The following is a 19,980-nucleotide window of genomic DNA, read 5'->3' on the forward strand; positions in this document are numbered from 1 at the left end:
TTTCATCACTTCTTTAATAGTTGGATAAAGTTGATGTTTTAGGAATACTGCATGTACTGACTAAGGCAATTCTGTCTACAAGGAACAAAAGTATATATACAGTGCATTCAGAAAGTATTCAGACCCCTTCCCCTTTTCCACATTTTGTTACGTTACAGCCTTATTCTAAAATTGATTAAATTGTTTTCCCACCCTCATCAATCTACACACAATACCCCATAATGACAAAGCAAAAACAGTTTTTTTGAAATGTTTGCAAATGTATTAAAAATAAAAAACGGAAATATTATATTTACATAAGTATTCAGAGCCTTTACTCAGTACTTTGTTGAAGCACCTTTGGCAGCGATTACAGCCTCGAGGCTTCTTGGGTATGACGCTACAAGCTTGGCACACCTGTATATTGGGAGTTTCTCCCATTCTTCTCTGCAGATCCTCTCAAGCTCTGTCAGGTTGGATGGGCAGTGTCGCTGCACAGCTATCTTCAGGTCTCTCTAGAGATGTTCGATCAGGTTCAAGTCCGGGCTCTGGCTGAGCCCCTCAAGGACATTCAGAGACTTGTCCCAATGCCACTCCTGCGTTGTCTTGGCTGTGTGCTTAGGGTCGTTGTCCTGTTGGAAGGTGAACCTTCGCCCCAGTTTGAGGTCCTGAGCGCTCTGGAGCAGGTTTCCGCAAAGGATCTCTCTGTACTTTGCTCTGTTCATCTTTCCCTCGATCCTGACTAGTCTCCCAGTCCCTGCTGTTGAAAAACATCCCCACAGCATGATGCTGCAACCACCATGCTTCACCTTAGGGATGGAGCCAGGTTTCCTCCAGATGTGACCAAGGCCCTTCTTCCCCAATTGCTCAGTTTGGCCGGGCGGCCAGCTCTAGGAAGAGTCTTGGTGGTTCCAAACTTCTTCCATTTAAGAATGATGGCCACTGTGTTCTTGGGGACCTTCAATGCTGCAGACATTTTTTGGTACCCTTCCCCAGATCTGTGCACAATCCTGTCTTGGAGCTCTACAGACAATTCCTTCGACCTCATTGCTTGGATTTTGCTCTGACATGCACTGTCAACTGTGGGACCTTATATAGACAGGTGTGTGCCTTTCCAAATCATCCAATCAAGTTGTAGAAACATCTCAAGGATAATCAATGGAAACAGGATGCACCTGAGCTCAATTTCGAGTCTCCTAGCAAAGGGTCTGAATAGTTATGTAAATAAGGTATTTATGTTTTTTTTATTTGATAAATTAGCAAAAATAATCTAAAAACCTGTTTTCACTTTGTCATTATGAGGTATTGTGTGTGGATTGATGAGGGGGGAAAATTATGTAATCAATTTTAGAATAAGGCTGTAACGTAACAAAATGTGGGAAAAGGGAAGGGGTCTGAATACTTTCCGAATGCAGTGTATATATTTTTTTGGTCCACATGATACAAATATAATTTTTGGTTAATCTAACATCTGAGTTAAGATGTGGGTTTGCAGACAGGGCCTGCATAACCTTTCACATGATGCAAATTGCAATCATAACTGGGATGTCCTAAACTTATAAAATCAGAGATAAATTGCTTGGAATGTTATGTGGACATCAAAGTCAAGGCTGAAAACCAGGATAAAGGGAGTTTGGCATCATTCAAATTGTGGAAATATGGAGAGATATTTTTGCATTTTGGTGTAGCCAGTGTACTGATGGGCTCCTTACTGGCACAACTAAATCAAGAAAGAGGACATTTTGCCTTGAGTCCATAACAGTTGAAAGACACAGAATGTTGAGAGAATAGCAGAGAGTTCTCTGCTGTGAACATTCTGCTATTCTGTAGTTCCACACAGGTATTTTATTAGAAATACTATAACTGAACATTGTGTTACTTTAATACAAATGATACCACTTTAATTCAAAATGTTGTGAGCCTCCTTCTGGCACAAAGGTTTGAGACATTTTTCCTCCTTAAAAACAGGATGAAGGAATGTGGAATAGCATGTCTTATAATGTTGTGCGCTGGAATGGTGTTTACAGTAACCGTCAGACTGAAAAATGGCAGTTTTGAGCAAAAAACATATTTTGTTTAAGTTCCTACTGATGTTATCAGACACCCAGTAGGCTAGCCACCTAGCTACACCAGATGAAGACGCTATTCCTTAATTGGATTTAGATGTCTCATACTCTGTCTGCTTTTAAAAATATCAAAATACAGATATTGTGCCTGTGCAAATTACTTACAGGGTAGTAATAATAAAAGAATGATATGCATATTAATAATGTCCCTCAACAATCTACACTGAACAAAAATATAAACGCAACATGCAACAATTTCAAAGATTTTACTGAGTAACAGTTCATATAAGGGAATCAGTCAATTGAAATAAATTCATTAGGCCCTTATCTATGGATTTCACATGACTTGGAAATACAGATATGCATCTGTTGGTCACAGAAACAGTGCATTCGGAAAGTATTCAGACCCCTTGACTTGATTTTGTTACTTTACAGCCTTATTCTAAAATAGATTAAATATATATATATTTTTCATAATCAATCTACACACAATACCCCATAAAGCAAAAACAGGTTTTTAGAAATGTTTGCAAATTTATAGAAATAAAAACGGAAATATCACATTTACATAAGTATTCAGACCCTTTACTCAGTACTTTGTTGAAGCACATTCAGAGGACATTCAGATACTTGTCCCGAAGCCACTCCTGCATTGTCTTGGCTGTGTGCTTAGGGTCGTTGTCCTGTTGGAAGGTGAACCTTCGCCCCAGTCTGAGTTCCTGAGTGCTCTGGAGCAGGTTTTCATCAAGGATCTCTCTGTACTTTGCTCCGTTCATCTTTCCCTTGATCCTGACTAGTCTCCTAGTCCATGCCACTGAAAAACATCCCCACAGCATGATGCTGCCACCATCATTCTTCACCATAGGGATGGTGCCAGGTATCCTCCAGACGTGACGCTTGGCATTTAGGCCAAAGAGTTCAATCTTGGTTTGATCAGACCAGAGAATCTTGTTTCTCATGGTCTGAGAGTCTTTAGGTGCCTTTTGGCAAACGCCAAGCAGGCTGTCATGTGCCTTTTACTGAGATGTGGCTTCCGTCTGGCCACTCTACCATAAAGGCCTGATTGGTGGAGTGCTGCGGAGATGGTTGTCCTTCTGGAAGTTTTTCCTATCTCCACAGAGGAACTCTGGAGATCTGTCAGAGTGACCATCGGGTTCTTGGTCACCTCCCTGATGAAGGCCCTTCTCACCCAATTGCTTAGCTTGGCCGGGCGGCCAGCTCTAGGAAGAGTCTTGGTGGTTCCAAACTTCTTCCATTTAAGAATGATGGAGGCCACTGTGTTCTTGGGGACCTTCAATTCTGCAGAAATGTTTTGGTACCCTTCCCCAGATCTTATATAGACAGGTGTGTACCTTTCCAAATCATGTCCAATTTAATTTACCACATGTTTTCTACAAGTTGGATGATCAATGGAAACAGGATGCACCTGAGCTCAATTTTGAGTCTCTTTTTTTATGAATGTGCAAAACATTCTACAAACCTGATTTCGCATTGTCATTATGGGGTATTGTGTGTAGATTGATGAGGATTTTATTTAATTTTATTGATTGTACGATAAGGCTGTAACGTAAGAAAATGTGGAAAAAGTCTGAATACTTTCCGAATGCACTCTACCTTAAAGAAAAAGGTAGCGGCATGGATCAGAAAACCAGTCAGTGTCTGGTATTACCACCATTTGCTTCATGCAGCGCGACACATCTCCTTCGCATAGAGTTGATCCGGCTGTTGATTATGGCCTTTTGAATGTTGTCCCTCTCCTCTGCAATGGCTGTGCGAAGTTGCTGGATACTGGCGGAAACTGGAACAGAGTATCCCAAACATGCTCAATTGGTGACATGTCTGGTGAGTATGCAGGCCATGAAAGAACTGGAACATTTTCAGCTTCCAGGAATTGTGTACACATCCTTGCGACATGGGGCTGTGCATTATCATGCTGAAACATGAAGTGATGGCGGCGGATGAATAGCACAACAATTGCCATCGATAAAATGCAATTGTGTTCGTTGTCCGTAGCTTATGCCTGCCCATACCATAACCCCACCGCAACCATGGGGCACTCTGTTCACAACGTTGACATCAGCAAACTGCTCGCCCACACGACGCCATACACGCACGCTGTCTGCCATCTGCCCAGTACAGTTGAAACTGGGATTCACCTGTGAAGATCACATTTCTCCAGCGTGCCAGTGACCATCGAAGTTGAGCATTTGCCCACTGGAGTCGGTTACGATGCTGAACTGCAGTCAGGTCAAGACCCTGTTGAGGACGATGAGCACGCCAATGAGCTTCCCTGAGACGGTTTCTGACAGTTTGTGCAGAAATTATTTGGTTGTGCAAACCTACAGTTTCATTAGCTGTCCGGGTGGCTCGTCTCAGACCATCCTGCAGGTGAAGAAGCCAGATGTGGAGGTCCTGGGCTGGTGTGGTTACACGTGGGCGGCGGTTGTGAGGCCTGTTGGACGTACTGGCAAATTCTCTAAAATGACGTTGGAGGCAGTTCATTGTAGAGAAATTAACATTACATTCTCTGGCAATAGCTCTGGTGGACATTCCTGCAGTCAGCATGCCAATTGCACGCTCCCTCAAAACTCAGTGGCATTGTGTTGTGTGACAAAACTGCACATTGTGTAATAAGGTGCACCTGTATAATGAGCATGCTATTTAATCAGCTTCTTGATATGCCACACATGTCAGGTGGATGGATTATCTTGGCAAAGGAGAAATGCTCACTAACAGGGATATAAACACATTTGTGCACCAAATAAGAGAGAAACATGTTAGTTTTTTGCGTATGGAACATTTCTGGGATCTTTTATTTCAGCTAATGAAACATGGGATCAACACTTGTTGCGTTTATATTTTTGTTCAGTATATTATGAAAGAGAAAGAAGAGAGATGTAATCCAAAGAAATAGAGGTTAGGGGGCAAAATGAGCTCTAAACAAGCACCAATGGTAACAAATGTATTGAACCTTTTGGAATGAACGGAAGACATTTTGCATAAACCTCCTGCCAAGCCTTTCTTTGAGTTAACCTTTGATCACTGGAGGATAGACTTGGAACTGAACCAATAACTTTCAAATGAAACATGAAATCCTCTTTCCAAATCTTTTCTCCAGGGAGCTGAAACTTTAAATGCAGTAGCGACAAAATATTTTATTCTATTATCAGATATCTTTTTACACAGTGAAAAAATGTCAAATAAATTATTTACAAACTCAATGCATCTCATAATATCATCCATCAACATATAAAAACATATTAAGAAAGGCATTACAATGGCCTCTGTCACTGTCTTGCGAAAATGTGCTCTATTTCTGGAGCCACATAAGTCAAACAAATGTCAGTGGAACAACCAGTGTTCCTCAGAATTCAAGCACCAGCAACCACATACTTAATAAGAAGCCCTGTCAACAGAAATTTGGTGGAACACTATTTGAGACATAGAACAACCTTTGTCTCTCAAATACTACTTAACTTTCCCTCAGGTTAGTGAAAAAAATAGGCAAAACCAAAATGGTCGCCAGACTCTACTATAACCATTTACTGTAGATCTATGTCACGTAATTTACCATCAAGACACCGTACTGCAGTCTTTCTTACTCTAGCTAAATATAAAACTGCACTTGACTGGTCTTCTTTTATGACTGAAAATTCCACAGGGGGAACATTTTGTGATTCTCAAAGTTTTTATTGTTTGTCTTTGGACGTACAGCTGAGCAGTGTTTAAAGATTATAAATCTGCTTATATACTATTTCTTGCTGAAAACCGTCTCAGTTTTCTTTGAATAATAGATGTTCATGTAGTTTACTTGTCTTTTGCGCCTAGGGTAGCTTCCAAACTGAGGTTTTGGTCTTTTTGATGGGTAGCTGCTATGAAGCACTGTTGCTTTAGCCGTTGACCCATACTAAGTAGTTAGTTAGACAAATATTATTCTATTGATAGTAGTTTGATGATAGATGTTATACAGTACATGTAAAATATTGTTAGTTTAATGGATTACATCATTTTAAGAAAATTCTGACATATACTTCTGATTGCCTATTGATCCAAAATGTTTTGTTATTTACAGGGATTTTCTATTATCTTTTAGGTGCTCTCCAGATTGTGTCCCTTCATGCATATCTCTTCACATCCTTGGCACACACAACCTGCTGGGTACCCCTCGCTGAGGAAAAAAGGGACCTCCAGAAGGACTTCCATAGTCCTGAATACCCCCCACCCAATTCTCCCCCTTCTTCCTCTCCCACCATAGGCAGCTGCCAGGTGACACACCTCATTAACTTTCCCTTTCTCCTATTCTCTTGCTCCCTCATTGTCTTGAGATATGAGATGAGCCTTTGTTGGGAGTTTTGCCCCTTTTTTTCTTGGGCAGTGCAGGGCCCATAATTAGTGCTTTGCGCTGGGCGTACTTTCTCACAGGGCTATGACACAATTAATCAGCATTTTCCCACCAATGGGCAAAAGCCCCTTGACTCTTTCAAGGCCAAATCTGAGCCTCTTCAAAGGAGCGATTCTTTTTGGCCATGGGACCATCTATACACTACTAGAGCAAGTGAACTGAGATTTTGAGCGAGGGTCACAAGAGCAAGACTAACTGGATATATTTAAGGACTTGAGGCAACATTTCTAAAGTACCACTACTGGTGCTCTTATGCCATATTTCTTTCTCAGTATTTTTATTTGTTGATAGCTCATTTGAGCTCACTAAATATAGCATCAGATTTTCTTATATCCCAACATGTTTTGTGTAGTGCTAAAAATAAAAATATTACTTATTAGGACACATAACTCCAAACATGGCCAAATAAACAAATTGTGCACAAACAACAAATGGAAGAGAAATATGAACATTTGTTAATAACAACCAGGTCATTAGTACATTATTACCTAAAGATCAGTCTTTCTCTCCTCTTTTCTCACATTCTCTCTCTATTTATGTCCCTTTTTTCATCCATTTGAATTTTGAATTGATGTTTAAGTTTATTCATCTGTGATTACTGAGTAAACAATGAAACAAGGTCATTAATTGGAGGTTATTTACATTTGCGGCCCCTCCAACAGGATGAGGGGTGACAACATGGTTGTTTGTTAATCCATTTAGAGATCACCCTGCCTATAAATGCCTCACCTGATCGGCATTACATTATATATCAGATAATCAACTCTCTTGTTTTAAGGTAGCAGCATAAAAATGTCTAGCTGTTTTTATTGAGCAGTTATAGCTAGATCATTTACATTTTACACATCCTAGAAAATATCTGAAAGAGTCGGTGCCATGCTGTTTAATGAGGAATTAGAGATCATTTAAAGTTTATACTCATCATCATAAATATCTGAAAGGCTTTTTCTTTCCAAAGACAATGATAGTTGCAAGTGGGGTGCCAGTGAGAAAACAAAAATGTAATGTAACAAAGTGGGTTCCGTCCCTGTCTTCCCAACCGAAGCGGACCAGGGACCCTCCACAGTGTGAGTTCCAGTGCCCATCTGGCACATTGGCATTATCACATTGATAAAGTGTGTGAAGCAGATGAGATCAAGTCAATATCATCCTGCTAATTTCCTCACTGTCACCTGGCATAAAAGCCCATCATTGGTCACTGAACTTCACACTCTGCACTTCAGGCCTTGCGGGACAACAGTGGCCTATTGTGGTTGGTCAGTCCCTGTAATAATGGACCATGGGACTGGGTTCTGCCTGGAGAAGATGGATAACTCTCAAGCCAAGACAGAGGAAATGCCCAGAGACAGAGGGAACAGAAGCAACCGACAAAAAAAAACTTCCCAGACCTTTCACCTGAGGTCGAAACACTGGTCCTCGACTGCTGATCTGACATATGTTTTCATAAGCCAAGACAAGCACTCTGTCATTGTGGCCACTCTCCAAAACTAATGATGTCAAGTGATTCCCTAACAAAATCCCCTTTTTAAATGGAATGAAAGACCAATGAGGGGGAGGCTGGGTAGGGATGTGGGGTGACCGTGGAGAGGGACAGGTTGGGGAGTGCAGGGGGGGGTTGCAGTACCCCTCGCCACTATCATATCATTGTACACAGAGAAAAGGGCTCACTTTTTATTTACTCGGGTAGTTATTGCCAGAATATTGCTTTTAATTGCTGTCCTGGATTTCCCGCTACCGTAAAAGGGAGTCAGAGATGATTAATCAAAGTAATGGAGCATAATGATGTCTCAGAATGGCCCCGAAGCACAGGTCAGGGGTTGGACAATGTGAACATTCAGCTACTTAGCTTCCTTTGCTACTTTGTGACAAAATCTGTTTGCCCAACACCAATTAAGATGCCTCTCTGTGCGCTGTGGTCAATGGGTTTGACGAAGGGGGTCGTCCAACGAGTTGACATGTCCCTGAGCACGAACAAGCTGGCCTGTGTCCTCGCCCTGATAATTGGTGTCCCTTGCAATGTGCCGCTTCCCAGGGCTGTCCTTTGTGTCCCCGTGGAAGTCCTAAATGAGGGGAATCAGGGCTTTAATGGGACTCCTGTGTGTTTTAAACAAACAGAGAGCGACCCCCTACTGTTCAGCATGTTGCTTAGAACAGCAGGGAGCTCACAGGCTTTAGCTAGGAGCCAGCGGCCGTGGGGCCTGAGGCCTCTTGTCCAGTTCCATTGTGCATGGGATAGCCTTTCAAGTGCTATAGGCCAACAGTGGGTTCCTGTAGGGAGCACTGAGGTTTGTTCTCTTGTTGTGTTACTCCATACAGGATTAGAGATGGTATTGTGTTTAAATGGAACTCTCATTGACCTTAATGTCTCTAGAACAAACACATGATAAACAATGGCGCCTACTCTCTATGTATAGTTTACTCTTGTAATTCAAGTGATACACTAATGTTTTGGTGTAAAATAGGTAAGGGAAGGAGAGAATGGTTTATATACTATCATTTACCTGTATCGCTGATGTCAGGAACATCGTTAAGGGCTTGATTTATCAGAGTAATGTATAGTTCCCTAAGCATGATCCCTTAGGGACCCAACCCACTCTAACAACCAAGACAATAATAACATTTACCTCAAAAACAGTGTGACCATTGATTTAGAACGCAATGAGGATCCTCTATCAAACAGATTTTCCAACCTGTTGAAGGCATGACACTGGCTTATCCTCCTGGGTCCATTGTGATGATTTGTCAATGGGGCTCTTTGCAGGGGTGTTGATGTTGTGTGCGTAATGTGTTTGCCTTGGCTGTGATGAACGGGATTAGTGGCTGTGTGGTGGTCTCCGTGGATCACAGACTACTGGACTTTGAAAGCATACTTGCCTAGTTACTTGTGTAAACCAAAGCACTCACACACATAGGAACCCTTCTTTCAACACATAGTTGACCCCACGCAAACACACACACAGACACGCGTGCACGCATGCACACACACACACACATGCACACAAACATATGCACACACACACACGCATGCACACACACACATGCATGCACACACACTGTAATACACACACACACACACACACACACACACACACTGAAACACACACAGGTTGTCGAAAGTGTTTGGACAGCGTCCGGGGTCAAGGAGAGAAATTACACACACCAAATACATATTTTCTCAGGTGAACGCTGGCTAATGACCCATGGACGGCTGCACAGACTACCTTAGAGCTTTCCTAAAGCGTCATGCAAAAAAAAAAAACTTTGGGAGATTAGGTATACTTGTTTGGATAGTTCATGGAATTGACACTACAAATACTTTGCCGTATTAACTTAAGTCTCTCATAAGAAAAATCTTAAAAGAAAATAAGAAAGTTAAAACCTTTTACATGTGAGCTTGTTCTTTCAATTAATGTGGAACAGAGTCGTAAGCATTGATTGTACTGTACTGTATGAGTTAGAAATACAGGTAAGTTAAAAGTGACGACCATACCCTGTCTCACCTATAGGATGTTGGATGTTGAACATGGCTGGGATGTTTCATTGTGAAGAACAATCTCTTTTAACCCAACATGTCCTGTAGGGAACATAAAAAGGGCCCACACATGCATGCAACCTCCTAAGTACCCTGCCTAATACTGTAAACTGAACCAGCCTTCATCTTTTCAACCAAGCTCCTGAGGTGTACCCCACATAGGACCCAGCTGGCTTTGTTTGCACACCCAGGGGACTCCATCAAGACCGTGAAACTGAGATACAAGGTCTTGGGTTACCTCTTAATGAAACGGATCAACATGGCCCAATCACAACAACACAGCCGACTGTGGGCACACAGCCATGACCGAGGGACGTCACCTGAGAACCTGACAGGTTGCGCAACTGCCTTTTTGTCGACACAGTGGCACCTTCAGAAAAGAAAGACAGTTAATTGTGAGCTAGCTTTGCCATAGCAAGTTCTCTCATAGATCTCCATGTGTCTTCAAACTATGATCATGCAAGTTGGCAAACTGTTTTGGGAAATGTTGATGGCTGATCACTTTCAAACAGTATTAGGAAATGGATGTCAACCAATGTTGTTCATCTCTTTTCTATGCATATTGTATTGTTGTGACCAGAGCCATATATTTAGACAGTTTGGCCAACTTCTCGAATTTGGAATATTGTTCTAATTCTAGATATTCAGTTACATCGCATTGTTTAAATATTCGCCATATAATGTTAATGGGGAGCTAACATGGCTGCCATAGAATGTTGTAGTGTCATGTAAATGTATCATAATGCAGAAACCTCAATGCCCTAACTCTCTGGTTGTTACCACATTTGGGCATTCAAACCCAGCCAGAACCTGACCCACTGCGCCTCACTTAGGGCAAGATTTACTAAAGCCTTCTGATTTATCCAGACTTTTCAACAATGATACCTTACATACAATAGTGTATAACACATTGGTAAGAATTCTGGTTGGCATCAGTGTCAACTATCAGAGTCCGGGGGAATTCCCACTAGTTAATTCATGACTGAAGCGTAATGAATGTAGAGTACGTTGCTGCATCCACAGCGCTCCATCATGTAGGGCTCTGGCAGATGTCCTCTCTGTGTGCTGGAAACAGAGCTTGACTGCTTTCAAGTCTCGATTTGCAGGTGTCTTTCTTTCTTTCTTTTTATTTTCAATGTAGTGGAGTACTGAGTACCTCAGCTAGAGAACCCACTCATGTTAAAGTCACATTTTTCCCCTCACCGGTTACTGGGAAACAAAAATATCATTAATTTACCACTAACTGTCTACCTGAGACATGCACTCCTGAAGATGAGTAACAATGCCTGGTGGAAATAAAGATGAAATGAAAGGAGTGCCACGTCTACTGTGTTTTAAGAATGCATGTTTTGATTTATTTACGTAAAGGTCCAATGCAGCCATTTATTATCTAAATATCAAAAAAGTACCTTACTGTGAATGTTTTCAATTAAATTGGTCAAAAATAAACAAAAATAACTTCTTATCAAAGAGCAATTTCTCAAGCAAGAATTTTGCTAGGACTGTCTGGGAGTGATCTGAGTGGAGAGGGGAAAACAGGAAACTAGCGGTTATTGGCAGAGAGGTTTGGAACTCTCTTTGTTATTGGTCTATTAACTAATTTACCGCCTGGTGAAGTCACTAGGCAGGCCAAAACTCCATCCCACCGAAAAAGGCTGACATTTCAGGCGGTCTTTTCAAACAGCTCTTACATTTAAAGGGCATTATAATACTTTTCACAATTTCACATTATTATTCCAACTTCTTAGTGTGGAAATATATAAAAAACACAGGGAAATCACGCTTTTGACTGCCCTGGGCCTTTAATAAAGCAATGAGTCACACTTACAAATTGCATAGGTCTTATACTACAGCAAGTACAGGCAGAATAATCTATACTGAACAAAAATCTAAACGCAACATGTGTTGGTCCCATGTTTTATGAGCTGAAATAAAAGATCCCAGAAATTTCCCATACGCACAAAAAGCTTATTTCTCTCAAATGTTTTGCACAAATCTGTTTACATCCCCGTTAGTGAGCATTTCTCCTTTGCCAAGATAATCCATCCACCTGAGAGGTGTGGCATATTAAGAAGCTGATTAAACAGCATGATCATTACACAGGTGCACATTGTGCTGGTGCCATAAAGTCCAATCTAAAATGTGCAGTTTTGTAACACAACACAATGCCACAGATGTCTCAAGTTTTGAGGGAGCGTGCAATTGGCATGCTGACTACAGGAATGTCCACCAGAGCTGTTGCCAGATAATTGAATGTTAATTTCTCTACTATAAGCCGCCTCCACGTCATTTTAGATAATTTGGTTGTACGTCCAACCGGCCTCACAACCGCAGACCACATGTCACCACGCCAGCCCAGGACCTCCACATCCGGCTTCTTCACCTGCGGGATCGTCTGACACCAGCCACCCGGACAGCTGATGAAATTGTGGGTTTGCACAAACGAATAATTTCTACACAAACTGTCAGAAGCAGTCTCAGGTAAGCTCATCTTCGTGCTCGTCATCCTCACCAGGGTCTTGGCCTGACTGCAGTTCGGAGTCGTAACAGACTTCAGTGGGCAAATGCTCAACTTCGATGGCCACTGGCACGCTGGAGAAGTGTGCTCTTCACAGATGATTGCCGTTTTCAACTGTACCGGGCAGATGGCAGACAGCTTGTATGGCGTCAAGTGGGTGAGCGGTTTGCTGATGTCAACGTTGTGAACAGAGTGCCCCACGGTGGCAGTGGGGTTATGGTATGGGCAGGCATAAACTACGGACAACAAACACAATTGCATTTTATAGATTGGCAATTAGAATGCACAGAGATACCGTGACGAGATCCTGAGGCCCATTGTTATGCCATTTCTTTAAGGTATCTGTGACCAACAGATGCATATCTGTATTCCCAGTCATGTGAAATCCATAGATTAGGGCCTAATGAATTTATTTCAATTGATTGATTTCCTTATATGAATTGTAACTCAGTAAAATCTTTGAAATTGTTGCATGTTACGTTTATATTTATGTTCAGTTTATGTAATTACCATAGTAGAGGACTAGTAAATACACACAGCTATGAGTACTTTCACGCTCGATTGTTGGGATATTCTTGGAACACAGAATGAACAATGGTAAGTGCTATGTAACTGCCTGTACTAACATTCCTACTACAAGGTAATTACATAGGTAATTTCCTTATACATACCCTTATAGTTTCCTCATAGGCCCATGCAATACAAAGGGTTGCCAAACAAGGTTTACGATGTGGATCAACAAGAAATTCACAGTCTTTCTCACAGTACAGGAAGGACGTTGTTTTACAGGACTTCTATCAAAACACCTGATGGGTGGTGACAGGGGAAATTTAGGGCACAAAATGGCCTCCGTGGCATCAACCAGGTGGGTGCTACACATTGGTAAGGGATGTGAGTTGCCCCACGCAGGATCTCACACATGCATCTGTGTGGTGACATTAGGTTGTGTCAACCTTTGACCAATAGAACAGAAAAGAGGTATCATGTTTCAGAAGTTAGGCTTCATTTGGATGGGTTCAGTTTTCATCCATCTCCAGACTTCCCACGCACCCCACCAGGGTGTCCTCTCTGATCCAGCCTCCAAATTAGAGGCTTCGGCTGGAGCTTATCTGTTTCCTGTACAGAAAGATCTGTATAGGTACTTAGGCATGGCTAAGGGTTTTATCCTACCCATCAGGTCAACCTCGACTTCAACAACAATACCAGGCATGATGAGACCCATCTTTAAATTTTACCAGGCAGTGAAGGTGGAGTATAGAATCGGTCACACCCTACATTTTATGACTGCCGCTTTCATGATCTAAGGGCAAATTTAACTTGATGTATTGTTCATTGTGTTGATTATAGATAAACTATGGATAATCAAAGATCAGTAGTGTAGTAAGCAATAAAACACCTCTCTTCAGATCTCTGAGTTGGGGATCAAGTTTGGAAGTTGGTCTGGCTACCACGGCATCCCTTGTGCATTTAACCTCTACGGGATCGGTGTCCCGTATACGGGATAGCATGACTGTTGTAAGTAAACTTTCCAGGACATAGACATGTCTTATATGAGCAGAAAGCTTACATTCCTTGTTAATCTAACTGCACTGTCCAATTTACAGTAGCTATTACAGTGAACAAATACCATGCTATTGTTTGAGGACAGTGCACAACAACAAAAAAATGTATCATGGCAACTGGTTGGATACATTCACCTCTGAAGGTAAATAAGGTACTTACATTCAGTAATCTTGCTCTGATTTGTCATCGTAAGGGTCCCAGAGATAAAATCTAGCATAGTTTTGTTTGATAAAATCAATTTTTATATTCAAATGTAGGAACTGGGTTCTACAGTTTGAACGCCTGCTGTCTCTGGCTCCACACCCACCCCGCTCGGCCATCTAGATGTGTGAAAAGTAGTGTATAAGCTAATGATCCATCATGTATGACATTCCTGGGAGTATGTAAACTTACATTTTGTATTACCATATCATTTTTGTATGTTCTCTATAGTTATTTACTTGAAAACGTATCAATTGACCAATTCGGCACATTTGGGAAGACTTGATACAAAATAGTCCAGTATTGCAATGCTTCACTGGATCAATCTGAAACTTGCTGCCATCTAGTGGCCAAAATCTAAATTGCGCCTAAACTGCAATATTATATTGTGGCCTTTCTCTTGCATTTCAAAGATTACCAGATCTAATGTGTTATATTCTCCTACATTAATTTCACATTTCCACAAACTTTAAAGTGTTTCCTTTCCAATGGTATCAAGAATATACATATCCTCGTTTCAGGTCCTGAGCTACAGGCAGTTAGATTTAGGTATGTCATTTTTAGCCAAAACATTTTTTAGGGGGTACATACATACATACACATACATACATATATACATGCATATATATATATATATATATATATATATACACATACATATACATTTCCTTTAAAAATATATATTTCCCTTTATTACTTTCCAACCCCACCACCCCTTCCCTAATTGGAGTAAACTAGTGAACAACAATGCTCAGGCCTCTACTTCAAGCTTATACATACTATATAGATTTTATGGACACAGTCAATTTTACAATAATTCTATTTTGATTGTTTTTACTCCTGAACTTCCTCTACCCTCAACCTCTCCGATCATTTTCATGATGTCCATCTGGTTTGCTTCGATATGCCATATTTTTCTAACTGTGCTCTTTCACAAAAGCTCTCAACCTATAACCTATGTACTTATTATGGACACAGTATGCTTACATTATTAGTTATCTTGTTGTTATTAGTTGTTGTTAGTTGTTATTATTCCCATCCTTCAACTCCATTCAACACCACCCATCTATCTCTTAACACAATCCATATCGGATTTCTATTTGCCATATATTTTTCAACTGTACTGTGATGTTTTACAAAAGTTCTGAACCTTTCTATTCTCATTGTTTCTACAGATTGTAAATTGAAAATAAACATTTTTGCTAAAAGTATTATTATGTTATTGATCGATTGACTATGACTTTTCAGATCACCCAGTAATGCTATCTGCAGGGTTAGCGGCAGGTAAATATTGCAATCCTTTAGCCATTCCTGGACCTGTGTCCAAAAACAAGCTACAAATGGACAGTACCAAAACAAATGATCTAATGATTCTGTCTCTTCGCAGCAAAATCTGCAGAGCTGGGAAGATTGTATCTCCCATATAAATAACATTATATTGGTAGCAAGAATTTTATATAATAATTTACATTAAAATATAAAAATTCTAAGTTTTGAATCTGGCGTCGTTTTGCGTATCAGTTCATAAACACTATGCCATGGGATCGGTACGGCAAAAATCTCTTCCCAACTATTTTGCAATCTATATGGGACGGCTGTCAATCCTTTGGCCCTTAAATGAAACTGGTATACTTTGTTATTTATCACAGTTTTCTTTATCCAATTATGTTCTTTAATGCAAGGCCGACAGACAAGTTCCTTACATTTTCCCCTTTCCACTTTCCTCTTCCATTTTTGCGGCAATGCTGCAATTATTTGGTTGTAATTTTGGGTAGAGCAGACATTTCCATTTCTTTTTGTTAGCTGCATGTGCGACATAACTCCACCAGTCCTACCGATGATATCATCTACGAAGATCATACTTTTTTTAAAGATTTTGTCAAAAAAAAAGTTTTTTTATCAATTTGAGTTTAACCACAATATTTGTTGCATTATTTGTTCTGTCATTGCTGGAGGATTAAATTGAAATTGCAACCAACTTTCTATGGCTTGTTTTAGAAATAGTGATATTTGGGAGATTATTTCCTTTTCAAATAACTGAAAGTGTGAGGTTGTAATCTGAATAAAGGGAAAAATACCATTCTTGAACATTGGGTGAGACAATCTTACTAATTTGCTAGAGAACCAGATCGGATTTAAGTATAACTTTTGTATGACTGAAGCTTTTAGTGATAGGTCTAATGCTTTAATATTTAATAATTTCTGTCCTCCGAATTCATATTCATTATATAAATAGGCCCGTTTAATTTTGTCTGGCTTGCCGTTCCAAATAAAATTGAATATTTTTTTCTCATATAATTTAAAAAACTGTTCGCTAGGCGTAGGCAAGACCATAAGCAAATAGGTAAACTGGGATAATACTAAAGAGTTAATCAAGGTGATTTTTCCACAAATTGACAGGTATTTACCTTTCCATGTTAGCAAAGTCTTATCTATTTTTGCTAACTTTCTATTAAAATGTATTGGAGTGAGATCATTTATTTCATTAGGGATATGTATTCCAGTATATCCACATCACCATCAGACCATTTTATTGGCAAACTACATGGTAATGTAATTTTTTTATTTTTTAGTGATCCAATACGTAGCATAGTACATTTATCATATTTTGGTTGTAATCCAGAGAGGTTAGAAAATGTATCTAGATCCTCTATGAGGCTGTGGAGGGATTCAAGTTGTGGATTTAAAAGAAAACATGAATCATCAGCGTACAATGACACTTTTGTTTTTAAGCCCTGGATTTCTAATCCTTTTATATTATTGTTGGATCTGATTTTAATAGCTAACATCTCGATGGCCATAATAAATTGATATGCCGATAGTGGACAACCTTGTTTCACTCCTCTTGACAGTTTTAAACTTTCTGAGAAATAGCCATTATTTACTATTTTACACCTAGGGTTACTATACATGATTTTAACCCATTTTATAAGAGATTCTCCAAAATTGAAATGCTCCAGGCATTTATATATAAACCCCAGTCGTACTTTATCAAATGCCTTTTCGAAGTCTGCGATGAATAGCAGGCCTGGTTTCCCAAATTTTTCATAGTGTTCTATTGTTTCCAGTACTTACCTTATATTATCTCCAATGTATCTCCATGTAAAAAACCTGTCTGATTAGAATGAATAATGTCCAACAATACCTTTTTAATTCTATGAGCTATACATTTTGTGTAAGGGGCCTCCAATTTTTTTAATGGACTGGATCTTTATTTTCTACTTGTATCCTGTTTCAGTAATAATGAAATCAGACCTTCTTCTTGAGTGTTTGATAATCTACCATTTACATAGGAGGGGTTAAAACATGCTAATAACGGTCCTCTGAGTATATCAAAAAAGGTTTGGTATACCTCGACTGGTATGCCATCCAACCCCTGGAGTTTTCCCGGACTTAAAGTCTTTAATTGCATCCAGAAGTTCCTCCTCTGTAATTTCACCTTCACATTAATCTTTCTGTATGGCTGTTAAATTTACATTATCAATAGAAAAAACTCTCTTCAATTAGCTTCAGTTAGAGGAGATGGAGGCGCCTGAAACGAAAACATATGCTTAAAGTACTTTGTTTCCTCCTTCAAAATATCATTTGGTGAATCATGGGTGACTCCGTCATTTGTAACCAGTTTCAGTCAATTATTTTTGGTAGCATTCCTATGCTGAAGTTTAAAAAAGAATTTGGTGCATTTTTCCCCATATTCCATCCAGTTTGCTTTATTTTTATAATATATTACACTTCATCCTTAAGAGGTAAACCAGCCTCACTGCCACAAACGTTGAGAGACGGGTCAGACCAAGGTGCAGCGTGAAAAACGTACATGTTTATTTAACTCAATAAACATAAACAAAATAAGAAACAACGTAACGTGAAGTCCTCAGGCTATACACATACAAGCCTAACACGGAACATAAACAAGATCCCACAACTAAGGTAGGCAAACAGGTATGATCCCCAATCAGAGACAACGAGCGACAGCTGCCTCTGATTGGGAATCACACCCGGCCAAACCTAGAAATACAATTCTAGATCCTAAACACAGAAATTCTAACATAGAGTTTCACACCCTGACCAAACTACCTAGAGAATAATAGTCTCTCCAGGTCAGGGCATGATAGTACCCCCCCACCCCCCCAAAGGTGCGTACTCCGGCCACACCAACCTGACTCATAAGGGGAGGGTCTGGATGGGCATTCCGCCTCGGAGGCGGATCTGGCTCCGGGTGTGACGACCTCTCCCTCTCTGCCTCCCCGTTGCGCCCCTGGTCTGGTCTGGACCTCGGCGCGATGCTTCCCCTCTCCTTCCTCCCACGGGCACCGGTGGAGCGGACTGCTCTGACCCCTTAGTGGAACCGCTGACCGGAGCTGGACCGGGCACCGGTGGAGCGGACTGCTCTAGCTCCGGAGTGGATCCTCTGACCGGAACTGGACTGGGCACCGGTGGAGTGGAATACTCTAGCTCCGGAGTGGAGTCGCTGACCTGAGCTGGACTGGCCACCGGTGGAGCGGAATGCTCTGACTCCGGAGTGGAGCAGCTGACAGGTGCTGGACCAAGCACCAGTGGAATGGGCACGGGCCGTGCCGGACTGGGAACACGCACCACTGGCTTGGTGCGAGGAGCAGGCACGAGCCGGGCCAGACTGGGAACACGCACCACTGGTCTGGTGCGAGGAGCAGGCATGGGCCGGGCCGGACTGGAGACACGCACCACAGGTCTGGTGCGAGGAGCAGGAATGGGCTGGGCCGGACTGGGGACACGCACCACTGGTCTGGTGCGAGGAGCAGGCACGGGCCGTACCGGACTGGGAACACACACCACTGGCTTGGTGCGAGGTGCATGCACGGGCCCGGCCGGACTGGAGACACCCACCACTGGCCTGGTGCGGGGAGCAGGTACGGGGCGTACCAGGCTGGTGACACGCACCACTGGCTTGGTGCGAGGAGCAGAGATGGGCCATTCTGAACTGGGAACACGCACCACTGGCTTGGTGCGGGGAGCATGTACGGGGCAACTCCCGGGCTGGCGACATGCACCACTGGTCTGGTGTGAGGAGCAGGAACGGGCCGTACTGGACTGGGAACACGCACCACTGGCTTGGTGCGGGGAGCAGGTATGGGGCATACCGGGCTGGCGACACGCACTACTGTTCTGGTGCGAGAACAGGAATGGGCCGGGCCGGACTGGGAACACGCACCACTGGCCTGGTGCGGGGAGCAGGTACGGGGCGTACCGGGCTGGCGACACACACCACTGGTTTGGTGCGAGGAGCAGATACGGGCCGTACCGGACTGGATACACGCACCACTGGTTTGGTGCGGGGAGCAGGCACGGGCCGTGCCGGACTGGAGGCACGCACCACAGGTCTGGTGCGAGGAGCAGGAACGGGCCGGGCCAGACTGGAGACACACACCACAGGTCTGGTGCGAGGAGCAGGCACTGGCTGTGCCGGACTGGATACACACACCACTGGTCTGATGCGGGGAGCAGGTACGGGGCGTACCGGGCTGGCGACAGGCACCACTGGTTTGGTGCGAGGAGCAGTCACGGGCCGTACCGGACTGGGAACACGCACCACTGGTTTGGTGCGGGGAGCAGGTACGGGCCGTACCGGGCTGGCGACACGCACCACTGGTTTGGTGCAATAAGCAGGAACGGACCGGAGACCCGCACCACAGGTCTGGTGCGGGGAGCAGGTACGGGCCGTACTGGACTGGTGAGGCGCACA

This window comes from Coregonus lavaretus, assembly GCF_964263955.1.
Source record: "Coregonus lavaretus genome assembly, chromosome: 32".
NCBI classification, from domain to species: Eukaryota; Metazoa; Chordata; class Actinopteri; order Salmoniformes; family Salmonidae; genus Coregonus; species Coregonus lavaretus.